We start from the raw sequence: 21285 nt of genomic DNA on the forward strand, positions 1-21285 counted from the left end.
TGGATATAAACAAATATTTTTTTGACAATTTGTCCATTTAACAAAACAAAAGTAGTTAGTTCACCTCTAGTGCTTATGAACTCCCTATCCATAAGTCTTTGAAAATGTCTATAGTACTAGGTATGAACTCCTTTCTGTAGAAAAAGTCTCAAATACAAGGAGAAAGGAGTTGATTAGTGCCATGACACTCATACTACTATTGAACATCTTACCAAGTAAGTTTGTGTTGTAACAACCAGGATCCAAAGCTAGAAAGACCATTGTTGAATTTTCTCTCAGTTTCCTGCATAGCAACTCCCAGAACTTGACAGGCTGTCTTTTTTGCAATCATTATCACAATTTTACAAGATATTGAGAGGTAGGTGGATATTGTTTTATTTAGCAAATATGGGTAAATATCCTCAGAAATAATGACTGTCCTAAAAGCAAATTCTCCAATAAACCTGAAAAGAAGCTATGAAGCTTTCTAGGCCCATCTTCATTGGTACAAGATCATCCCTTTTTCTGCATTTTGTTAGTCATTTATGCCAACCCAGCCTCAGGAGAGACGAGGAAGGAATAGACTTCATCATAAGATGGTGGGATGGCATGTGAACATAGGAAAGAACAGATTCATATAAACCTTATTGGAAATGGTTACCACAGACATCTCTTGAAGCTACCTTATCTCAGTAGCAAATACACAGATGACCAGTCTGAGTTCCTTGCTCATGTTCTTTATATGACAGTTTACCACAAAGGACTCTAATAATACACAATAACCATGGGCTGAACATGAGACCCCTGGCCAAGTATTCTGGATCACCATTTCTTTTAAGCCTTGTAAGAAGAACTGAGATGGTTTAATGACTCACAGTATCACCAATGAAGAAATTGTAGAAGTTTAATTTCTTCCTTAAAGGCACATAGTAAATGCACTTTGTGAGATTTAATCTTGGCTTTGTTAACCACATAGTATGTGCCTTTAGCCACTGGGAAGTTGGGTTCATAGATGGAAAAGATGTCAGGCAAATTTGAGGAAGATGGTGGGCTGGATAAAAATAGGTGGAGAAGCAGGAATTGGTCTGTTGGGTGGTCAAGGAGTATGAGGACTTCAGGTATGGAGAGAGAAATCCAAGTGGCCATGAAACCTGGGCAGAGGATCATTACGTACTGAAACAGGAAGTCAGGCAACCCATGGCTTCCAGTCCCCTGTAAGCCTGAGCTTAGCATCTCAGTTGATTGCCCTTTTCTTTAAATAACAAAGACTCAAAGTTTGCATCAGTCATCTCAGCTTCAAAAGTTGCTTTGGAAAATCACAGCCTTGAATGAGAAAACTTCAGTTCTCCATTTTCTTAGAATCGATAGCATTTGGGAGTTCTTGCCTGGTGAGATTTCCAAACCAACTCTCTGTTTGACCCAAACAGAAGGTAGAATAAACAGTATCCTAGGTAGACATCTGGGCACCTGACCTCTTCTATACCGCTTTAGTGAAGCAGAACGGTTAAGGACAATGGTTTCAGAGGCACATTGACCTAAGGTCAAGTGTAACCCCACAGATTACTCAGTAACCTTGGTTGAGTCACGTGCTTCTTGAAGCTCTACTTGATTCAACTTTAAAACTGGAAGAACAATACTCAGAAGAGAGGGTAGCAGTTAAAAAGCATTTGTGTAGTGTCTGCTTGGGCTATGCAAGTACTCAATACATGTGAGTTATCTATACTTAGATTTCCTGACACCTTATCTTATCCTCAGGATTAGTGTTTGTTACATTGCACAGGGCTGGGACGGATCAGTCAGCAGATGCTACAACTATACATCAGACACAGATCTCTCTAAAGATGGGTCTTCTGGTGGGATATAGCAGGAAGTTGAGCCAAAACCGTACTCTGTCTTATATTAGCATAATAATTGGAATTGTGACACTATTTCTTTCTAGGAATTGGAACAAAGGTAAATCAATAACAAATTATACAACACTGCAAGTCACACATATGACTGCCATATAAAAAATAGTCTGTTTGTTTTCTATTGTTATTAAACACTCAAGTGTTTATTGAGTAGCTTCTGTGTGGCAGACACTGCCTAGGTCTTGGGCCTATGCCCAGAAGATCTGCTCCTGGAAGTTGTCCAAGAGTTGCTTCTTGGCTTTTCAGCTCCTGGCTAGAAGTATTGGCTATTGGTGAAGTATATGCTATTGGTGCACACATGTGGTCCCGGCAAACCCAGGACTAAGGAGTCAATCCAACCTGGGCCAGGATAAGAAGATGACTTCAGTTAGAGTAGATATCTGAAAGTGATTCTTTTGTTTGTTTGTTTGTTTTGTGTAATACCAGCACATGGTACAAACCTGAGCCACTTGATTTAAAGTGACTAGATAGGACCAAACTCAAAACTCAAATGATATGCTTTTCCAGTAAGATTTGAGTCTCCCAGCTTTTTTTTTTTTTTTTTTTTTTTTAATGAGGTCAAGTTCAGGTACTGGAGGCTTATAAACAGAAGTTTAAAGAAATAATTAATTACCACGCTGTTCTTATTTTCAACTGCTTCCCGTGGGATAAACAGGCTCTAAAATTGTTGACCTTTACAGAGTAAGTGTGGGAGGGAGGCAAGTTTCATGCAAAGCAACAGCCAAGTGGTTTTAGCATGTTTAGTTTAGATTCAACTCACAGGTGGGCATTGTCATAGTTGTTCCTTGAACACTGTTTGTTTACAAAAGCTGCAAATGGGTAAATGAGGTAAGATACCCCATATAATTGTGTACAGAGGCTCATGGGAGCTCTTTAGCCTGTTGCCCACACTAAACATTAAGCCGAAAGGTGAAAACAAATGGCTTTGGGGTTAATTTGAATTTCTATAAGCAAAGGGGGAGTCTGAATTAGGAGGCATTGCTCATATGTCAACAGTGAAGGCTTCCTTCACCTTGAAGTGAGTGATGGGAAGCAAATGATGAATTGTTAGGATGTTGGCAAACAAGCCCTGATTTCATTGTGTGAGGTGGTAGGCAAACACACCAAAGGCAACTGCAATGCAGGCCCATGGCACAGAGCAAGCAGACATACAATCTGAAGGTTAACCTTTTGACTTGTCATCCAATTGGGGGCAGTGTCTGCCTATTTCAGACACTCAGAAGATTATAATTAAGTTGGCCCTATTTCTCTAAATAGCCTTTTCTAGATTCCCTACAATACAGTTAGCTCTACTGCCTCTCATTCCCTTCTCCACCTTCGGGAAAAACATGAACTCAGATGAACCTCGCTTGCCTTCTCCAGGCTTATAAGTGAGCCGCTGTTTGTTACCAGCTAAACGTGCAAGAGGACATGTCTTCACTTTAATGCATATTATTCTTCCACTAGGCCCACAGTGCCCTCCAGCACCCACCCTGCTTCTTTATGAGGTTTGACTTCCCTTATACTGTATGCTCAAAATACTATGTTGCACCTCCTTCCATCTCCTTATGCCTCACACATTCTTATGCTACAAAGAGATCCCTCATGCTGCATTGAAAAATCAGAAGCCACAATCATCCAAAGGACCAAATAAATTCACACTTGTGATCTGGAACCCGTTCTTACTTCCCTGTGGGGATTGCATTTTTCTTCTCAAGCCAATGCTTGCTGATGGTGAAGATTCCATCCCCTCCCTTTCCAGTAGCTTTTCCTTTTTTCTTTTTCTTTTTTATCCTTCTTCTCAGCAACCAAACAGGTTCTAATACATCTTACCATGAAGTCAGCAGAATTAAAACCTTTCCTTGGCCCAACTATTCTTCTAGATAGGACCATATTTCTCTATTTTCTTTTATGCTAGACTTCTCAAAAGAGTTGTTTAGTCTGCTAATATTCCCTCACCTTCAACTCTCTCTTATTAATTGACAACATGGCACTTAAGCTGTTTACTAAAATCTTTGGTGACTTACATTTGACCAAAACAATGTCTTTATCACAGTTGATGTCAGTATTGTCAAACAATGTTATTCAGCATGTCATTGTTTCTATTTAGTCATGCTTTCTCCTCCTAGCATTCAAGATGTTGTCATTTCCTGGCTTGCCTTCTTCTCCATAAGCTGTTCTTTCTCAAAATTCATTGCAACTGGCTTTTCTGGGTATATAGGTCATGGTCCCTAGGGCTTGGTACTATATGTTCAATCTTAGTCTCTTTCTTTCTTTATTTCTTTCTCTCTCTCTCTCTCTCTCTCTCTGTCTGTCTCTTTCCCCCTGTGTGTGTTTATTAGTTCCCACTGATTTTATTTTTTATTTAAATATCATGTTTATGTATATTATATCCAATTGTGTAGATCCATTCTAAATACTTTCCTACAAGCTCTATTCACATATTCTCTTTCTAGTCATTATCCATGCAGCATAAGAGTGAACCTTAAAATAAAGCATCCCAGTGGTTCCAGTTACAGGTAACAGAAGTCATGGGGTTTTTCTTCTCCACTCTCTTCTTCCAGACATCTTATAAAACTTTCCTCTTTGGCTACCCTGCCATGACCATGCTGGTAATCGGATTTCAGAAATGCCAAGCTCTCTACAACCATATGGTTTTGCCTACGCTCTTCCCCAAAGTTTCACTTCGCTTAGTCATTTCTCTCCTTTTAGGTTTCAGTTTGAATGCTACCTTCTCAAAGGAGCCTTTCCAGGACACTCTTCCTTAGGCAAAATCCATAACCTCTAATCCAGCCTCTCACTCTTGTCCTTCATGAGTCTATGTGAGGTAAAGGAAACACCACAGCAACGAGGACCACATTTTCCTCCATATCATTGTGTGTCAACATTTAGTCAAAGCCAAAAAACAAAGTGATGAATACCATTCTTTTTAAACAAAAGGGGAAGTCATTTGGGGATCTAACCTCTACTGCCATGAATAGGAATGGAAACTATGCTTCTTTGCATCCAGGTTACCATAGTCACCAGAGAGGGCCTGGCCATTCTCTCAACTTCCATTCAGCAAAATGATACCTGGCCAGCTCACCTCAGTGCTGATGACAGTGACACTGAGTAGCATGCTCATTTGTTCTGAACTAACAGTTATAGAGAGTTCACTTTGTGGTAGAATCTAGGCTTTGCAGATTTTCTCGTTTAAAACTTCAAATAACCCCACAAAGCAGGTGCTACTGATCACTTCATCTCTTCACCACCTGCAGCACACAAGCAAGATCTCTGTACAAAATTTCAGATGGCTTGTGGACTTCCTAAAAGCCTGTGGACTCTGTTGAAGAAGTCTGACACCATCACAATAGTGTTCTTCAACGTATCTTACTAAATATTTTAAGTGCATAAAGAAAATATTGGAGCTTCCATCAATTTATCTACAAATAAGACTTGCAGTATGCATCAAACATATTGATGTTTCTTGTCATGCCTGAACCTTCAGAGATCGTGGAAGAAGCTTGGGTAACATTCCAAATATTAAAGAGAAAGGGGGTTTGGATTTAGCAAGGGATCTCACATGTTCTGTTTACCTACAGAAAATGATGAATGGCTTTAATAGATGCATCTGAGAAATATTAAAATAATACTTAATGCAAACACAAGTAAACAAGAAAGCAGTGGTCTCTTCTTGTCCTAGTGCAAGCTCTTCATCAACATTATGAATTTACATTTTTGCTTTGGTCTAAAATGTATGCTCCCGACTTTCACTTTCTACCCCACAGTGTGACTGTATTGCAAGTCAGGCTTGTTAGAAGGCAACCACGGTTAAATGAAATTATAACAATATGAATATAATTAGAAAGGAATGGTTCCTTGTCTGAAAGATTCTCTCTCTCCCTCAAAAGGATTCTCTCTCTCCCCTCCCCTCTCTCTTTCTTCTCTGTCAACAATGAAAAGAATAAGAATTAAACTGACTAGAATCCACAGTGTCCTTATCAGAACCGCACCACCCTGGTACCCTCTAGAATGCTCAGGAGATATATTTCTGTGTTCAAAACCTACTTAGTCTAAAATGATCACAGTGACGTAACCAGCTCTAACTTAAAATGATATTCTTTTCAAAATTATTGAGAAAACACTTGAAATACAAATTTGTAGACATTGTTAATTAGACTTTAGATGTAATGGATATGAAAAATGCATGGGTGATTAGATTTAGGTTGTATGAAAATTTTGTTAAATAATTTATTATAATTCTCAAAACTATGTATGTAAAACATGAAGACAAACTATAACTTCTTACTCTCAAGCTAAACACTTATGGAATTTCACTAAATTTTATCTCCTTTAACAGTCTTATTTGAGGAACATTTGTTGATAACTTTAGCAGAGGTTGTTTATGTCTATGTTCATTTTCCTACTCCTTTCTTCTTTTTAATAACAGAACTCTAATTCACAACAGAGAAAAGTACTGCCTGTATATGGTATTTTCTGGTCTCACTTCCAGCTGTGTATTCTTGTAACTGAGTTCTACCCAATTACCCAATGACATATCTATGTCAATACTCTTGAATTTCCGGGAAGCTCACTCAGATGGAGGAAGACATGCTGGCTTTCTGCTTTTCCCTTTCCTGGTAGCTCATCTAATAGCTACCTATTGTTGCACAATAAATGACCCCCAATATATAGTGCTTTAGCACAGTAACATTTATAGTCTCATGGTTCCCACAGTTCAGGAATCCAGGCATGGAATAGGGAGTTCTCTTTCTCAGGGTCTCTGAGGAGGCTGTAATGAAGAAGTTAACAAGACTACAGACACCCCGAGTCTCCAATATGGAAGTTTCTGATTCTCAGATTCACTCATTCTTGTATTAGTGAGATTATTTACCATGTGGACTAAGAGCCTGGTCCTCGTTGCCCTCAACTTGTTGCCATGTGAGCCTTTCCAAAGGGCAGCTGTTAGCAGGGCAGGGCAGCTTTCTTCAGTGAAGCAAAGAGGCTAGAAAACCAGAGAAGGGAGAACAGCAGGGGAGATAATCTAGCAAGATGAACACTATAAGCCTTTGTCACCAAATTGTGGTTGTCATAGTCCATCACATTTACTGTGTTCTATTCCCTGAAGCAAGTGTCTCACTGGAATCAGGCCATACTTGACATAGTTAGCATGGGAATCCTAGTGTCAAGAGATGGGATCATCAACAAGTGAGAGGCTGCTTATCCCAATTGGAACACAAATGCTCATGCAGAGACTTGAACAACACTACTGTGATTTTTGAAGGAAGCTAAATATGACAGAGCTAAAAAGATCATTAGATCATTAGGGTCTCTACCGACCTAATTTTTCCCTTTTTTTTTTTTTTTTTTTTTTTTTTTTTTTGAGTCTATTCATCTTTAGCTTTATTTATGGTGACACAGAATTTGACTGCTATCTGGCAACTCCCATAGACTTTGAATGTATGCTTTAGAAGTATAAGAGGAAAACTGAAGTGCCAGGGACAGACAGCAAGGTAGTGGAAGTTTGTTTGTGGGATTATTACAAAGGCTTTTTTTATGCTAAGTGAGAATGAAAAATGAATAACAAGATTCAAGTTCATCCAGTATTGTCCTCATTAATTTATGTAGCTTTATCTTTGGGAGAGATCTGGTTTTCAGTTTTGACAGACATTAAAACAAAGACTAGAAATGCATGAGAGCTTCGGTTCTCTTAATTATATGTGTTATACCAAAATGTTCAAGGAGGACAGTGCTATTTTGTCCCATTGTATTTATTAATTAAAAAGTGAGGGAAGTTTTAACCAGTGAGTGAAAACTTGAAGAGATGGTTATATTTTGTCCATTTCTCATCCCAAGATGTTCCTGTACATATACAGTATATATTTGTAGAATATCCCATGTGCACAACTTTGAAAGGAGTGCATAAGCACATGTAGTGTTGGGAATGCATATGTAGTTTTATTTTCTAATTGGCCTGTGCTATAGAGTTGGCCTTGGTTGACTTCCCACTGTCTAATGCCATAACCACTAGTGACATGTCCAGAAGGGAATGTGACATACTTCCAAAACATTCTCTAGACTTTCCTGATTCATAGGAGTGTGAAATGTAACAATAGAGAACTTGTATTGATAACACATGAAAAGGAAAATATTTTAGATATGTTGAATGGGATAGAACATCACAACTAATTTCACCTGTTTCTTTCTTTTAACATTTCAATGTGGCTACTAAATATTAAAATTATTTGTGTGGCTCATATTGTATTTATTGTATGGATCTGTCTTAGTGGGTTGGCAGAATGTTAGTTATTTGTATTTTTTAGACTAGGCGATGATGGAAATAATTCAAATGGTGTGTGGGTAGGATGTGGTCTCACCTGACTTCTTCCCCTGCTTTGGCTCTTCAGACTGTTTCTTCCTTTATCTATCAATAGGAAAAGACAGGGTATTTTGAATCTCATGAACAGCTGAAGTAAATAGAAAAGGTTGGAGTTATTTCCCCTTTGACTGTACTTACAGTCTCCTTGCATTGCCAAGCAGCTAATTGTACTTCCTCTGACCTGGTGTGATGGTTCATTTCAATTGTCAACTAGACAACATCTAGAAGCACCTGAGAGATGAGTTGCCTTATTGTGAAACTGGTGTAGGAAGAGCCATTTTAGTTCTAGGCAGGACCTGTGGGATGTCTCTGTGCTTGACTGTGGAACTGGTAGACTAGCTTCCCCACTGTGAAGGACTGTAACATGGAGCTGGGAGATAAACAAACCCATTGTCCCTATGTTGCTTCTGTCAGGGTGTATTATCACCTGAAAAGAAACTAAAACAGAGATTTCAGGTTAACTGAGAAATGTCCCTATGGTATGTGTGTTTCTGGAAATCTGTTCACATCAATGCAATGTAATGTGTCTCTTTACTACTAATAAAACTGTACCAGAATAGAGCACAGTGAAATTGTGCCAAATACTTGAGCTATGTGTTTTCTTATTTTGAAAGCTTGCATTATAACTGTCTTTCTTTAAATTCTATATAATTCTGTATAGTTCTGTCTTAGCTCTAGACATTTCCTTTGCAAATTGATCTACTGCCCACTATTTTAAGGAATATATAATCTTCATATTTCTTCTGAGTCTCAGAAAGGATGCCTTCTCATAAAGGTCTTTTTCCTTGGCTTGCAGTATTTGCCTTCTCCATGTCACAGCATAGCCTTTTCTCTGTTTATGAACATCTTATAGTGAGCATCTCGGTGAGGGAGATCTTGCCTCCATTTTGTTTCCCAGGAGCACTTGCATTTAGCTTTTATGAGACCAGACAGTCAGCTGACTTTCCCTTGGGCTCTTTAACCTTCTCTTTAAACTATAGAGGCTTATAGTGTTTATCCTGAAGAATTGGGATAGCATTTACTTGTTGGCTGAAGGTTTTCCTAATTTGTCTGTTCTTGAATCTCCTAGGAATACACAGAGAACATCTATGCTGATGACAATTCTAATACTTATTCTATATTCTCTTGTCAGAATAACCCAATTCCTCAAAATGCTCTTTAGCTCATTAGACATACATTTACCACATGCTATGCTTATCTCCTAGTATGGTTATAACAACCTGGGTTGTTATAGCCTGGGTTACCTCAGCAGAAATTTATTTTCCCAGTGTTCTGAAAGCTGATAGTTTAAGACCATGGCGCCAGATGGATTTATTTCTGATTTCAAACCTTAAAGAATGTTATCAAGGCAACTTGCATCTAGAATCTAACCTAACACCGTTCATTAGGTTTAACCAACACAAAGTAGACAGGATTACATTTTCTCTTTCCCCAATCTGTACCCTAATTTATTCAGCCTAAGAAACCACTCACTTGTTAGGATTGTTGACACAGAAGAGCCTATGTTAGGTGTTTTTCCAAAGTCACTTCTATCTTGGTATCAGGGTCACTTTTCCATTTCTAACACAGACTTACAGCTAAGCAAAACTGAAGGCAATGTCTCTTATAATTCTTGCTAATGATACGATCTGATAAATACTGTGCATTGCACAGAATAAAAGTTGGCTATGGACAGCCAACTTCATGTGAATGCTATCTGTGTTCTTGTCTGATGTTTTGTTGTGGCCATCCTGAACATACATAAATACATACACACATAATATATACATACATATCTCATATCTCATAGAGCTCATATTTTCAGTTAATAGCATATCTCACAAATTATGTGACTGACTTTTAAAGGGGAGCCATTTGTAAAGGATCAATTTAGCTGCATATCCAAAGATGTGAGCTTTCCCCAGGGCATAGAAAAAAACAATTAAAATGATGTTTATTTCCCCAACTGGAAGACTTCTTCAAAATGCTGTAAACCTGCTTTAATGAAGAGTTTCCTCTTATAGAGGGCATCTGCTGGTTTTGTCTGCCAACATCTGCTCCCCAATTTACTTCCAGATTCTTTCTAACTCTTGGTTACTCAATTTACAGATTAGAATTTACTTCACCTTCTACCTTAATTAAGGGTGTGGGTCAGGCCTGAAATGTGTATGTGGCCCAAAGTGGGTCCATAAAATTGGATCACAGGGCTTCCATGGGCTTATGGGGATTATGATTCTGTCCTTTGGCACTGTTGGAAGAGCTGGACTCAGAGGGACTGGTGGTCACTGGCCACCATGAAATGAAGACAGAACTAATACCAAAGAATGCCAGCTGTATGGTATGGTAGATCCAAGTCCTGGGCACATGTGTGAATTTGTGATGATGAGTAGGTATATGGGCAGTCTGTAAGCAGTATGTCAGTGCCCAAGAGCCAATGACAAACAGGCACCTACTAGTGTGGGTGGTTCTCTCTTGTAATTAAGAGGGTGGACAAGGAGTGCGTACCATTGGATCCCAACTGAAGAGCAGGGTGCCTGCCATGTAATGGACACTGGTTTAATGAGTGAAAACAACTCTGTCATGGATGTCACTATATGAAGTAAGTGGAGTAAAATGATGGGTTTCCAAAAATGTGCAAATCACTTTCTCTGTGTTTAGATACACGTCAGAGTCCCAGAAGTCATTAGCAACTAGGAGACATGGTTCACCAAAAAAAGCAGTTCATGCCAATAGGGAAAGCAAGGCCTGAGATAAACTTCAGGGAAATAACTTTCAAATTTGGGAATTCAACTTAAATATATTCTCTTTATTAAAGTAACACATAGGTTGTGACATGAAGAATGCAGTAGCAGTCTCTGCTGAAGGGACAAATGGAAATAAGGGAGACTTCCTATGGTTTACCTTATTCTACCGGGCATGCCATCATTTATGTTAAAAGGAACTGAAGTCTCAATTATTATCTTTAAAATGTCCTTTAAAAATGAGTTACTAGAAATGAACATTTTCCCCCTAGAGATGAGGACATGTGCTTCTTGGAGGGAACATTAGAAGAAAAGAAGTAATTGTAAGTGATGGTGAGGTAGCTTTAGTAGGGTCTCATCTATTAACTACTGGTGACAAGTGTGAGAAGAAAATTCCAACTTTTCAGCAGGAATTAGCCCTTTCCAAAAATTCCAATTATTGTTGCACAAATATCCAGCCCTATGACCACCTTGGCTTGCCACATCTTTTCCAGAGCTAGTAGATCTGTTGGCAAAGGGACCATGCTAATATCCCTTAGACAACTGACTTAATTGGATAGAACAATGAACACATCTATCTGAGGTTATTTGTTCTAGAATATTAGTTAAGGATGTATTGCATTATTTATGCTGTAGAACATTTGTTTAATGATGCAAAGATGGATCGCATTCTTTTATGTTGCATTTGTTTAACTCTGTGAAGCTGTGTTACTTTGCCTGTCCAACACACCTAATTGGTACAATAAAGAGCTGAATGGCCAATATGTAGGCAGGAGAAAGGGTAGGTGGGGCTGGTGAATAAATAGAAGGAGAAATCTTGGAAGAAAGGATCAAGCAATGGGAAAGAAGAGGAGACGAAGACCCCAGGGGTTAGCCACTTAACTACACAGTAAGCCACAAGGAAAGTAGTAAAGAAAGATATACAGAAAAAGAGAAAGATAAAAGCCATAGGCAAAAGATACACAGGATGATTTAAGTTTAAAAAAAGCAGGTAAAAAACAAGCCACACTAAGGCCAGGCTTTTATAAGTAATAATAATAATTTTCCAAGTATATCTGTTTGGGAGCTTGGTAGCAGGCCCACAAAGACAAAGGAGTAAAAAGAGAGAGAAAAAAAAATCAACCACAGTTATGAGCTTGAATTTTCATAAGTTTATTTAGCACCATATCTTTTCATTTCATAGAGCTGATGGTGTGTTACCTCATGGAGTATCTCATTACCGGGCCTCACTGGGCCTGCTATGTGTTACTTCTCATCTATTTATGCCTCAACTCCTCAGAGGGGTCATGATTTCTCTCTTACTTTCATATTTCCTTTTGGTTTTCAAATGTTTACAAGTTTTTGATGGCCTTCATGGACACCACAAATACTTGTTACAGATATTGTCTGTATCTTCCCTTTATGGGTTGCTCTGCTGAGGATATTACACGGTCTCCCTTTACAGGTGAGGATAGCTAAAGTGCCCCAAATCCATTACCCTAGTCGTTGCTCAGTACACAGCTTCACTGCCAGCATGATGCTCTTCAAAATCAACAAGAGTGCAGAAGGATTAGTGGATCATTGTAAGTAAAAGCTGAGATGGAAGAATTTATGAATGGTTTAAAGTCGAGCCCTTCAGTTTGGCTATGAGAAACGAAGGGCAACTTCTAATGAGAAAATGTTTGTTCAAGGTTGCTGAGAAACTGCAAGAACCCAGAAATCCTAATCCCGGGAATTCTGCTTCTGCAGGCGTGCCTGGCCCCTGCATGAAAGTCCAACATCTGCAATGACTTCACTTTTCATTAACTAGAGTTATATTTTTAAATATTCCCTTTCAAAAGCCCCCATCAGCAAACAGAATAAAGTTTGCATTGAGTGTGCGATGCTCGGAGGATTACTTTCCTTTTCCCACAGAACAAGTAGATGAAAGACTGAATGTCAGGACTTGTTCTAGCCCTTTCAGAAGGGACTGAAATGTGGCTCTTGCTCTCTGAAAGGCAGCATTGCACATCAAAAAGAAAACTGACAACCATTTCTTCTTGAGTTCAAAGACACTAGCTAATTGTGCTCTTGCTGTTAAACTCCTGAGATAGACCATGACTATTTTGTAGTACAAATACCATTACTGGCTGGATGCTGAGGCTTGTGGAGAGTATGTACAGCCTCCATTCAGCACTTGTACGTGACTCTCCAGTCCCTGCACTTCATTGCCATTAGTCATGTGAGTCACAGGCAATTGTGCCTTCTTCTTGCTGATATTCTAGACATTAAATCATTCTAGATTCCTCTTTTACTCAAAGTCCTCTGGTAGCTTTAATATAAATTCAAATACAGTTAGATTTCCATATTGCATAGTTTACATTCATGAAATCAGCCATGTACTGAAATTATTTGAAAGCAATTGCATCTGTACTGGGCACAGGCAGACACATTCTTTTATCATTCTTTAAAAAAAAAATAGATGGGAGGGTGGTCAGTGGTCATGGAAGGGAGGGAGAGGGAACTGGTATCTATATGTAAACTTTAAAAAAAAAGAATGAAATGTAGACCCCCTCCACCAAAAAAAAAAAAAAAAAAAAAAAGATCATAACGATTGCCTGGGCCATCATGCCCAATGCTATTCTTTGATTGTAAAAAATAATGCTGCATGTGAATGGCTATGTATATGTTTCTAAAAGCTGTGGATTCCTTCCAGACTAATGTGGTTTGATCAAGCAAGACCCCTTAAACAGCGTCCCAGGTAATCCAACATTCAAAACAGTTGGGACAAGACAGCCTTGCAGACTACAGCCAGGATTCCTTCCTCTTCTTAGGATCCCCTATGACAGAGCCCTTTACCAGAAGGAAGTAGTTTGGAAAGAACCCAAATATTGTTTATAAATGTTTGTTTTCATTTAAATGGGGTTGGTTATAAATGGTAATGATCACAACCAATATCTTTAAAGGTAAAAAGGGGATAATGGTATAGAAATAGATACTTTGCTTTGGAATGGATTTTCATTTATTGATACAAATTTAAGGTCAATTCTGGGATATGTATATTTCTCCTTTTGTTTAGGTATTGTGTTTATATATCTACTTTAAAATGTAATGTATAATTTAACACAGATTATAGATAACTACTTATGATAGTGAAAACTTATAGTTAAATTACTTAGGATTTCTAGATATACGGAGATGTATTTGAGATAAATAGGCATTCTTCAAACCTTTCAAAGACCTATAGAATACGGCATTTAAAATGGTTTAGGATTTTCTTGACAGTGACACATAACTGCTCCTGGCAATACCACCTGCATCAGAAAGGAAGATGGACCTCGAAGAAACTCACTGTAGAGTTTACTTCCAATATAGCAAGACTAGCCATTTGGGAAAGATCCTGCTCTTGTCTAGACTGTTTGACTTTGTGCTGTATAAACTGGACATGCAGACAGGACCCATAGAAAGGTGACTGCTGATTCAAGATGGACATTGCTACAGGGTTCCTTCTTCGTGGAAGAGTCTACCAGACTCTCTACAGGATACAGAAAAAAGTGACTGACAAACTTCCAATACAGGTGGACAGTTTAAAGTTTTCTGCTTTGTTGAGGAGTCTGCCAGACACACTATGGCCTATAGGCTGAAGATGGAACATTACAGAAGAACTTAGGGTGACTCACCAGGCAGTGAGTTGTCTCTGTCATTTCTAGAGTTTATATACTATCCTTCTGTGGTCTTTGATGGAGTTGAAGACAGAGAGTTATGGTTATAGGTTTCCTTAGTTTGGATTAAAGATAAGTTACATATAGAACTTTAGACTCACAAAGATAGGATAGATGATGGAGTATCTTTTTTAAATCTTGATAAATGTTAATGGACTAAATATTGTTAACTGTGATTCTTATTTGATAACTGTTGAATGATATATTTTGCTATGTTAAGGTTAAAATCCTTCTTTATATCTTCGACAGAAAAGAGGAGATGATAGGAGATGCCATTCTGTAAATATGTTTCTTGTATTGGTTAATGAATAAAGCACTGTTGGCCAATAGGCGGGACAAGGAGACAAGGAGAGAGGAAGTAGGAAGGAGATCCAAGATGGAAGACGGAGAGAGCAGAACGCCAGCCCCTCTCTGGTAAGATGAAACCATGTGGAAGTACTTAGATTAATAAAAATGGTTTAGTAATAAAGACAGAGCTAGCCGATAAGAAACTAGTAACTGACCATCAGCATAATATCAACTACAGAGTCTCTGTGTGTTTGGGGCTGGCATGGCCAGCGGGGGAAATCCTTACTCCTAACACATAACTGTTTGCATGGCTCTTATACTGGTTTAGATATTATAGATAGTCTAGAGATGATTTGGGAGTAGAAGATCATGTACTCAGGTTCTATGCAAACATGATGCTATGTCCTGCAAGTGTTTTGTGCATTCATAGGTTTTGGTATCTGTGTGTCTCCTGAATTTGGATTTCAGTACCATAGGAAAATTAGGAATGTAAGTTCTTTATCACTGAGTAATTTGTCCTGCTCACTACTTTGCATCACCTGTCATCATTTCCCTACACTCTCTCCTCAGCACTGTCCTCGCAGTCCCCACATATGCACTGCTTGCTCAGAAACCCCTGCTTGCTGTACCTTCCACAAGAGTTTGCTCCAGTATCTACAAGTAATGATTTCTTCTTTTTGAGGCATCTGCAAAGCTATGTTTTATTTATTTTACAGCATATTTCAACAACTGAAGTTATTGTGAATATTTACTTTTATGTGATTTGATTTATATGCTGTATGAGACTACAGATCTCATCATGTTCTCTGTTGTATTTCAGGTCTTAGAAGATGATCTAGCACACAGCGGGTATTCTAGAAATAGTCATTTTTATAGAGAAAGAAAAAAGATAGCTATTTTGTTTCTACATGAGATTCTGAACCGGGAAAGCCAACCACACAAGGCTGAGAGGAGGGTAAGCTCTTGGCTAATTATTTGTGTCTTTAAGTCTCATACTTACTTTTAAAGTTGTGATAGAAAAATTATACTTGAGTCTTGAAATGCACATCCCTAGTTTTTGGAATTTTTTAAGATGGAGTATCCCTGTGTATCCCTGACTGTCCTTGAACCTGAGGCCTCCTAGCATCAGCATCCTGAATCCTGATATTACAGGTGTAGACAGTTGAAGCAGTCCATTTTTAAAAGTCAGTTCAATTTATATTTAGATGCATCAATAGTACACAGTAGAAAATAAAACAATGAATAGAAATAACGAATGGTTTCATACCATGTGGTTGGCTTGGAGAGGTGATTGATGGCTGCAGGGAGGCCCTCCTTAGATATATTACAAGGATAAATTCACCATGTCAGCTCTGGCTCTGCGTGGGAGTGGATATGCGACAATGAGTTCCAGTCCTTTCTAATTCTGAAAAAAAAAAAAAAAAAAAAAACCTGAGTGCTGTGGATTGATTTGATACCCTGTAATGGTTCCATTGAATATTACAGCCATCTAGGTCAGACAGGATGGCCACTTTCTCCTCTGTGTAAAGATAAAAAAATGGAGACCACACAGCCATTTTTAGCATGTGACTTGGAACAGAGCATAACATCTCCTGGATTCAGTTCTCTCATCCTTAAAGTGGCTAAGACCATTAAGGATCACATACCATGTCTAATAATCAAAACCCATTTACTTATGCTACACCAGCACATGGTGAATTCTAAATCTTCATGGATTTATACTTTGGCAGGTTTGGGGCTATATCCTGTGGACCCTTGGCTCCTTGGCAGTGGTACTCATTGTGAAATGGGCTGAAAGTTATGAGGAAGGCACAGCCCACAGCAGCCACTCCCTGCAACACACAGTGGATCTTGGATATTATTTTCAAATGACTTGCCTCGTTCTGGATTCTGCTCTGAAATTGGGTCTTGCCTGAAGATCATTAGCTCACAGGTTGGTAGACGTATTAGCTTAATGTGGGGAGGGCAAACGGTAGTTTCTTAGGGACTGAGGTTTCAGGCTGCAGGCTCTGTTTTGAGGGGACCATATGTATTTTTCTATTTCTAAGTGTGTGTGCCTTTCATCTTCTGGCCAATGTTATATTGGGTTTTTTCATAAAACATTCACTTGCAAAAGAAGGCACCAGGGAAACAGAAGCTGAGAAAAGTGGTAAGAAATTCTTTAAGAAGTTCAGGGAGGGTGAAGGAACAGAGAAAATGCTGTGCTGACTGACAAGTGATGGAAAATCACTGAACCATAATAGACCTCACTTGTATTGACATGCTCTAACTGAAGTGAGCAGCTGGGAAAAGCTACTGAGCATCTTATTTTGGAGTTTGGCAGTAGACCGGGATCTATTTGTGAAGCAGACAGCTATGACAGGATTTTACAGGTCTAACACGGAGCAAAAATGTAGCTTGCTCAGCCCAAGGGCAGGTGTCTTGCAATGGACCACTGCTTTTGTTAGACATTGCTCTCACCAAGGGGACAGCCGCTGGCTCTCCTTTCAAATCATGGCACTAGAGATAGTGTGAGCTGGTACTTGTTTACTATAGTCAGACTTCTAATTTAGCAGCACGATTGGGCAGGTGCTGTGTTACATCTGGTCATTTACACACACAATGTGAACAGTAAGAGGGCTAGGGAGGGAAAAGAGAGAAGAGGCTTTACATAGTGGTGCTATTTCTAGCAGAAATGGAGTACTTATTCTATTAACCACTGGGCTAAACCTTTCATTTGCTCATCCCATGTAGTCCTCTCCTGAAGCCTCTGTGGCTGATTCTGTGATCTTCTCATTCTCTCTTTTGCAAATGGGTAAACAGAGTCTTGGAGACATGAAGTCACCTGTCCTGAAACATAATTAGCAAGTATCAGAGCCAACTCTGCAGCACGACTATGCCCAGCATGCCAACTGTCCTCTGCCCAGGTCACTGTCTACATTAGCCGCATTCATCTCAGTAGCTCTGGAATCTTCAGATCCAATTGTGCTTTGCATAGTTTGGCTCTTGATCTCCGTGACAGATACTTTGCTCTCTTTTGCTTCCAAGTATCTTATAGATTACTGTAATTCCACTTTTTTTCCCACTTAGCGTTTGTTAGCAATGATCGTGGCTATTATTCTTCCCTGTGGGAAACTGCTTGTGGGAGTAAGATAATTCATAGAGGGGGAAAAAGAAGAACGGTTGATTTCCCCTACATTATCTTAGGAGGGCAACTGGGATCATGTGCCAGATGGACAGGATGAAGCCGATGGAAATATCATTCTACTCTCCTTTCCATAAGCAGGGACCAAATATCCAACCTTCAGTGGAACTCCCACAATTTCTTTAGGCGCATTGATTTTCTCTTTGGTCTTGGACATACAGGCAGAAAATAAAAGGTAGAACTTGGTTTACATGCTGTATTAGTTACTTTTCTCATTGCTGTGACAAGAATAACCTAGCAAAAGAAACTCAAGGAAGGAGAGGTTTATTTTGGCTTACAGTTCAAGGTTACAGTGTTAGTATTCGGGCATCTGTTACTGGCCTGCCCTTGGGGTTCTCCCAGGATATGCCCTAGGAACACCACCAATGAACAGTTTCCTTTTAAAAGGGCCCTGCCCACCTCTCATCTCTCTCCTCCCCCTCTCTCCCCCTTCCTCCCTCCCTCGCTCCCTCCTGCTCTCACTCTCTGCTTCTCTGCCTGTCTCTCCATCTCCCCCACCCACTTCTTTACTTCTTTCTTCTCTTTTGCTGCTCCTGTCCCCAGAGACCAGTCTCCCCTTTCTAATCCCTCCTTTTCCCATTCACTTTTTTAAAAGTTAAAACATACAGTCCCTCACAACAGGGAAGTCACTGTGGCAGAAGCTACAGACAGCTGTTCAAACTGCATCTGTAGTCCAAAGCACAGGGCGATAACTGTTTATGCTGGACTGGCTTTCTCTTTTTAAATTCAGACTGGTGACTCCACCCCCTGGAACAGTACCACCCACAATTAAGGTGGCTTCTCCCATCTCAGCAAACTTATACTTGATAATCGTTATGGTCTTGTCCAGAGATTTGTCTTCTCGGTGATTCTAGACCCTATTAAGTCAGCAATTACTATAAACCATCTTAAATGCTTTCCTGGTTTATTTTAGCATTCCATTTGATTATAGAAATAGGCAGTAAGCCACAGTTTTATAAGGAGTGTCTACATCTTTGTCACCAAAGAAATGTCACATTTTCAGACCATCTTTAAACTATTGTAAAAATCATGGAAATCACTTGTACCGTCTGCTACCCAGACATTATGATAACCACCAGAACTGCTATTAGATTTTATGTGTACAGATTTTGTTTGTGTCTGCTGCTATTACCACAACAAAAATATTTTATAATTCATTTCCTTTTAAATCATTGCCCTTAATTTCAGCAGACACACACACACACACACACACACACACACACACACACACACATACGCACGCACACTTTACTGAAAAGTGAGATCAGTATGTCTTGCCAGAGACCCAAATGAATGCATGACATTAAAACAAAACAAAATTTGAAAAACAAAACAAAAAGGGAAACAAAATTCAAAAGAAGCAAAAGAAATAGAATGAGCGACTGCCTCGTTTAGAAATATTTAATGAGTATCATCCCTTAATCTATACTTGGGGCAGAGTTAGAGCTAACATGGTTTACTTTGCTTATAAAGGAAGAGGAAAAAGGAGACTTCACAATTTCAATGTTTTTTTCAAGGGCAAATGTGCTATTGCTTGAGTGTTCATTGTGTGGATTCTTAGTTGTCAGCTCAGCTCTACCTTTCTCCATCTCTACTTTCTGAACCACTAGAAGAAAGCCTGGACATTAGTGGATTCTCTGTCTCCTGAAAGCAGGCCTCTACACAAGGTCCTGTCAAAGAGAATCACCCAATGAGCTATTGACAGAAGTGAGGGGAAATTCCTAGCCCCTCTAACAATAACAGATTCATGTGCAAGGAGTTGGTTGGAATTAAGTTTCCTGGCACTGGCTTTGGTAAACTAAAATGTGATTTCTACAGTTAGATACAGTGGGCTGTTGTTCGTGTCATTTCTGTAGCTCTCTGGTATTTAGAAAGCCATGGTTTTCCCTCTATCTCCCCTGGGTTAGACAAAAATTTAGTAAATTATTTTACAAAGGGTCTTGCATCCTAAGAGAACTGCGTGTTTAACACAGACCAAGGATAAGGAGTTTAATAGCAGATTTGGGATTCTTATAAAATACAGATGAGGCTATTTACAAAATTTGGATATTCTACTAGAAAAAGGAATAAGGCATAATACCCTAGGCTAGGCCCACTGGGGCAGCCCTTACCTTTCCAGGAGAGGGAGTTAGAGAATTCAGAGAGAAGCAGTTTCCTTACCAGAGTTCCTCCATGCTGGGCTAGCAACTAGAAATAAATATACCATTCTTCATTTCTCTGTTTTCTTTCTCTTGTCTTCCACTGATACTCTCTGTCTAGGAAAACAATGGCATCATAGCGTCCTGTCGGCTTTCTTCAAGAAAGCCTATACATTGGCATGATAAGAAGCCTGGCTTAGTGAGCAGAGAGAGTCACAAAAAGGGTGGAAGCTGGGAATAGGGTGCTGCAAAGGGATTTTAGCCTATACGATTATTTAAACAAAATAAAATGAACAAAAGTTTTTCCAATCAAAAGAAAACTGCAGGTAAGCAAGCCACTTTAAATATTTGGCATTCTCTTTCCTTTCCCTACTTTGCAAAGCTAGCTGTTTGGTTATGTTTTGTGTGTTCCTACCAAAAAAACAAAACAAAACAAAACCAAAAACAATTTCATATAATATACTCCTTGAATTTGAAATATTTGGTACAGTTCAATTTAGTGAATTCTGATGATGGCTTTTATTTTGAAGCCTCTTAGAAAAGAACAGAAGAGAAAAACTTTGCACAGCCCTTAGATGTTAGGTACATCTTCGGAGTTGTCTGATAGAAACTGCCCAGAGCACTGGACTCCACAATGGTGACTCCAGCCTTGAGCTCTAGCCTTGGGCATGTGCTGTCCCTTGTGGTGCTTGTACCAGCATCAAACCTCATTTTCAAAGGCAGTTTTAATGAAGTGGATTGGACTGGATTTTCCAGGGCATGGTTTTCAACTTTTAGCATCTGCAATTAAGAATGATAATCACTTACAAGCGAATAAAGATGAGCTCAAACATTGAACACATTTAGATGTTTGGGCTACAGGGAATCAATATGCCCATTAGAATGCTAATGAATGCAGAATATCCATGATTCTTAATGAATTGGTTAACTAAACAGAGAGGCTGGGGTGAGACACAAGCATGATTATTTAACATAGAAAATCAAGAAGGCTGGATGAATAGCAATTACATAATTAAAAAAATAAACAACATTTGAGTCTCAATTAATAC

The sequence above is a fragment of the Phodopus roborovskii genome, unplaced genomic scaffold, assembly GCF_943737965.1.
Source record: "Phodopus roborovskii unplaced genomic scaffold, PHOROB, whole genome shotgun sequence".
Taxonomy (NCBI): domain Eukaryota; kingdom Metazoa; phylum Chordata; class Mammalia; order Rodentia; family Cricetidae; genus Phodopus; species Phodopus roborovskii.